A 6,000-nucleotide genomic window follows, 5' to 3' on the forward strand; every position below is an offset into this window, starting at 1 on the left:
GCCCACTGTGTGGGCGAAACGTAGTCAATAAAGGATCACATTATACTGCATATGTGTTTATATTTCCATTGTGTCGGTATTTTATACCATTTATTTCCAGGTACAAGACCTGTTAACCTAACAGGTACAACAAGACCTGTTAACCTAACAGGTACAACAAGACCTGTTAACCTAACAGGTACAACAAGACCTGTTAACCTAACAGGTACAACAAGACCTGTTAACCTAACAGGTACAACAAGACCTGTTAACCTAACAGGTACAAGACCTGTTAACCCAACAGGTAGAGCAAGACCTGTTGACCCAACAGGTTGAGCAAGACCTGTTTACCCCATCAGGTACAAGACCTGTTGACCCAACAGGTAGAGCAAGACCTGTTGACCTAACAGGAAGAGCAAGATCTGTTGACCCAACAGGTACAAGACCTGTTGACCCAACAGGTACAACAAGACCTGTTGACCCAACAGGTACAACAAGACCTGTTGACCCAACAGGTACAACAAGACCTGTTGACCCAACAGGTACAACAAGACCTGTTGACCCAACAGGTACAACAAGACCTGTTGACCCAACAGGTACAACAAGACCTATTGACCCAACAGGTACAACAAGACCTGTTAACCCAACAGGTACAACAAGAGCTGTTGACCCAACAGGTACAAGACCTTTTAACCCAACAGGTACAACAAAACCTGTTAACCCAACAGGTACAAGACCTGTTAACCCAACAGGTACAACAAGACCTGTTAACCCAACAGGTACAACAAGACCTGTTAACCCAACAGGTACAACAAGACCTGTTGACCCAACAGGTACAACAAGACCTGTTAACCCAACAAGTACAACAAGACCTGTTAACCCAACAGGTACAAGACCTGTTACCCAACAGGTACAACAAGACCTGTTGACCCAACAGGTACAAGACCTGTTGACCCAACAGGTACAAGACCTGTTAACCCAACAGGTACAAGACCTGTTAATCCAACAGGTACAACAAGACCTGTTAACCCAACAGGTACAACAAGACCTGTTAACCCAACAGGTACAAGACCTGTTGACCTAACAGGTACAAGACCTGTTAACCCAACAGGTACAACAAGACCTGCTAACCCAACAGGTGCAAGAAATGTTAACGAAACAGGTACAACAAGACCTGTTGACCCAACAGGTACAAGACCTGTAAACCCAACAGGTACAAGACCTGTTAACCCAACAGGTACAAGACCTGTTAACCTAACAGGTGAAACAAGACCTGTTAACCTAACAGGAACAAGACCTGTTAACCCAACAGGTACAACAAGACATGTTGACCCAACAGGTACAAGACCTGTTAACCTAACAGGTACAACAAGACCTGTTAACCCAACAGGTACAACAAGACTTGTTGACCCAACAGGTACAACAAGACCTGTTAACCCAATAGGTACAACAAGACCTGTTGACCCAACAGGTACAACAAGACCTGTTAACCCCACAGGTACAACAAGACCTGTTAACCCAACAGGTACAACAAGACCTGATGACCCAACAGGTACAAGACCTGTTAACCCAACAGGTACAAGACCTGTTAACCCAACAGGTACAACAAGACCTGTTGACCCAACAGGTACAAGAAGACCTGTTGACCCAACAGGTACAACAAGACCTGTTGACCCAACAGGTACAACAAGACCTGTTGACCCAACAGGTACAACAAGACCTGTTGACCCAACAGGTACAACAAGACCTGTTGACCCAACAGGTACAACAAGACCTGTTGACCCAACAGGTACAACAAGACCTGTTGACCCAACAGGAAGAGCAAGATCTGTTGACCCAACAGGTACAAGACCTGTTGACCCAACAGGTACAACAAGACCTGTTGACCCAACAGGTACAACAAGACCTGTTGACCCAACAGGAACAACAAGACCTGTTGACCCAACAGGTACAACAAGACCTGTTGACCCAACAGGTACAACAAGACCTGTTGACCCAACAGGTACAACAAGACCTATTGACCCAACAGGTACAACAAGACCTATTGACCCAACAGGTACAACAAGATCTGTTAACACAACAGGTACAACAAGACCTGTTAACCCAACAGGTACAACAAGACCTGTTGACCCAACAGGTACAACAAGACCTGTTGACCCAACAGGTACAAGACCTTTTAACCCAACAGGTACAACAAAACCTGTAAACCCAACAGGTACAAGACCTGTTAACTCAACAGGTACAACAAGACCTGTTAACCCAACAGGTACAACAAGACCTGTTAACCCAACAGGTACAACAAGACCTGTTGACCCAACAGGTACAAGACCTGTTAACCCAACAGGTACAACAAGACCTGTTAACCCAACAGGTACAAGACCTGTTAACCCAACAGGTAAAACAAGACTTGTTAACCCAACAGGTACAACAAGACCTGTTAACCCAACAGGTACAAGACCTGTTAACCCAACAGGTACAACAAGACCTGTTAACCCAACAGGTACAAGACCTGTTGACCCAACAGGTACAACAAGACCTGTTGACCCAACAGGTACAACAAGACCTGTTGACCCAACAGGTACAACAAGACCTGTTGACCCAACAGGTACAAGACCTATTGACCCAACAGGTACAACAAGACCTGTTAACCCAACAGGTACAACAAGAGCTGTTGACCCAACAGGTACAAGACCTTTTAACCCAACAGGTACAACAAAACCTGTTAACCCAACAGGTACAAGACCTGTTAACCCAACAGGTACAACAAGACCTGTTAACCCAACAGGTACAACAAGACCTGTTAACCCAACAGGTACAACAAGACCTGTTGACCCAACAGGTACAACAAGACCTGTTAACCCAACAAGTACAACAAGACCTGTTAACCCAACAGGTACAAGACCTGTTACCCAACAGGTACAACAAGACCTGTTGACCCAACAGGTACAAGACCTGTTGACCCAACAGGTACAAGACCTGTTAACCCAACAGGTACAAGACCTGTTAATCCAACAGGTACAACAAGACCTGTTAACCCAACAGGTACAACAAGACCTGTTAACCCAACAGGTACAAGACCTGTTGACCTAACAGGTACAAGACCTGTTAACCCAACAGGTACAACAAGACCTGCTAACCCAACAGGTGCAAGACCTGTTAACGAAACAGGTACAACAAGACCTGTTGACCCAACAGGTACAAGACCTGTAAACCCAACAGGTACAAGACCTGTTAACCCAACAGGTACAAGACCTGTTAACCTAACAGGTGCAACAAGACCTGTTAACCTAACAGGAACAAGACCTGTTAACCCAACAGGTACAACAAGACATGTTGACCCAACAGGTACAAGACCTGTTAACCTAACAGGTACAACAAGACCTGTTAACCCAACAGGTACAACAAGACTTGTTGACCCAACAGGTACAACAAGACCTGTTAACCCAACAGGTACAACAAGACCTGTTGACCCAACAGGTACAACAAGACCTGTTGACCCAACAGGTACAACAAGACCTGTTAACCCAACAGGTACAACAAGACCTGTTAACCCAACAGGTACAAGAAGACCTGTTGACTCAACAGGTACAAGACCTGTTAACCCAACAGGTACAAGACCTGTTAACCCAACAGGTACAACAAGACCTGTTAACCCAACAGGTACAACAAGACCTGTTAACCCAACAGGTACAACAAGACCTGTTAACCCAACAGGTACAACAAGACCTGTTAACCCAACAGGTACAACAAGACCTGTTAACCCAACAGGTACAACAAGACCTGTTAACCCAACAGGTACAACAAGACCTGTTAACCCAACAGGTACAACAAGACCTGTTAACCCAACAGGTACAACAAGACCTGTTAACCCAACAGGTACAACAAGACCTGTTAACCCAACAGGTACAACAAGACCTGTTAACCCAACAGGTACAACAAGACCTGTTAACCCAACAGGTACAACAAGACCTGTTAACCCAACAGGTACAACAAGACCTGTTAACCCAACAGGTACAACAAGACCTGTTAACCCAACAGGTACAAGACCTGTTAACCCAACAGGTACAACAAGACCTGTTAACCTAACAGGTACAAGACCTGTTAACCCAACAGGTACAACAAGACCTGTTAACCCAACAGGTACAACAAGACCTGTTAACCCAACAGGTACAACAAGACCTGTTAACCCAACAGGTACAACAAGACCTGTTAACCTAACAGGTACAACAAGACCTGTTAACCCAACAGGTACAACAAGACCTGTTAACCCAACAGGTACAACAAGACCTGTTAACCCAACAGGTACAAGACCTGTTAACCCAACAGGTACAACAAGACCTGTTAACCCAACAGGTACAACAAGACCTGTTAACCCAACAGGTACAACAAGACCTGTTAACCCAACAGGTACAACAAGACAGTTAACCCAACAGGTGCAAGACCTGTTAACGAAACAGGTACAACAAGACCTGTTAACCCAACAGGTACAAGACCTGTTGACCTAACAGGTACAAGACCTGTTAACCCAACAGGTACAAGACCTGTAAACCCAACAGGTACAAGACCTGTTAACCTAACAGGTACAACAAGACCTGTTAACCCAACAGGTACAACAAGACCTGTTAACCCAACAGGTACAACAAGACCTGTTAACCCAACAGGTACAACAAGACCTGTTAACCCAACAGGTACAACAAGACCTGTTAACCCAACAGGTACAACAAGACCCGTTAACCCAACAGGTACAAGACCCGTTAACCCAACAGGTACAACAAGACCTGTTAACCCAACAGGTACAACAAGACCTGTTAACCCAACAGGTACAACAAGACCTGTTAACCCAACAGGTACAACAAGACCTGTTAACCCAACAGGTACATCAAGACCTGTTAACCCAACAGGTACAACAAGACCCGTTAACCCAACAGGTACAAGACCCGTTAACCCAACAGGTACAACAAGACCTGTTAACCCAACAGGTACAACAAGACCTGTTAACCCAACAGGTACAACAAGACCTGTTAACCCAACAGGTACAACAAGACCTGTTAACCCAACAGGTACAACAAGACCTGTTAACCCAACAGGTACAACAAGACCTGTTAACCCAACAGGTACAACAAGACCTGTTAACCCAACAGGTACAAGACCTGTTAACCCAACAGGTCGAGCTGGTCACCATGAAGCAGGACTCACCTACACATAAAGCTTCAGCCTCACAACTTATATTATCTCGCATTACTTTACTCGGCTTATCAACCCGGAGGGTTAGTAAGCCAGTTTAACCCTCCCCCTTCCCCCACCCAAAATAAATAAATAAATAAACAAAATAGTCATCACAACTTGCTTGAACTGGGTTGCTTTGCTGGTCTCCCCCAGGGTGCGACCCACGTCCTAGGCACCTAGCTACGTACTTACTGCTAGGTGAACAGGTACAGTAGGTGACCTCATGGTGCACCTATGAAGTGTAGTGTGTGACCTCAAGAGGGTGAGTGGGTACGTGGGGCATAATAAAAGTTTAAGATACCCAGATAACGTACGATGTAGGTGGTGTTGGTGGCACCTCAGACTGACACAGTTACCACAACTCTCACACTCAAGTCAAACCTAAAAATATAAATAATAAATAATGAGATTTGTAAGTTTTATGGGTCACTGGTCGTCTCCCACCCAGGCAGGATGACCAGAAAAAGTAGAAAAATTCATCATGACTCACAAAATAGTGTGTGGAATATGAAATATAATAATGATAATAATAATAATGTTTATTTCTACAAATACATGATGCACCTTATACAGACTTAGCTGACATAAATAATATACTGTATAAAATCATTTCTTATGTAGAACATTTCGGGCAAATTATGTTAATTTTGTCTCCAGGGTGCGACCCATACCAGTCGACTAACACCCAGGTACCATTAACACCCATAACGGAGATAAAACACCTCAATTACTGGGAGCGCTTGAGGTTCCTAAACCTGTATTCCCTGGAACGCAGGAGGGAGAGATACATGATTA

General features: G+C 44.6%; 1 non-coding gene across 1 annotated transcript in view; it reads right to left on the minus strand.

Moving 5' to 3' along the window:
* LOC128687364 (uncharacterized) overlaps nt 1–5,561 on the minus strand; it is a 66,338-nt gene extending 60,777 nt beyond the window's left edge. The window contains exon 1 of the transcript XR_011392242.1: nt 5,398–5,561. This is a non-coding gene — a transcript (uncharacterized protein). The remainder of the gene's footprint in view (nt 1–5,397) is intronic.
* Nucleotides 5,562–6,000: the final 439 nt, after the last annotated feature.

Source organism: Cherax quadricarinatus, chromosome 2, assembly GCF_038502225.1.
Source record: "Cherax quadricarinatus isolate ZL_2023a chromosome 2, ASM3850222v1, whole genome shotgun sequence".
Classification (NCBI taxonomy): domain Eukaryota; kingdom Metazoa; phylum Arthropoda; class Malacostraca; order Decapoda; family Parastacidae; genus Cherax; species Cherax quadricarinatus.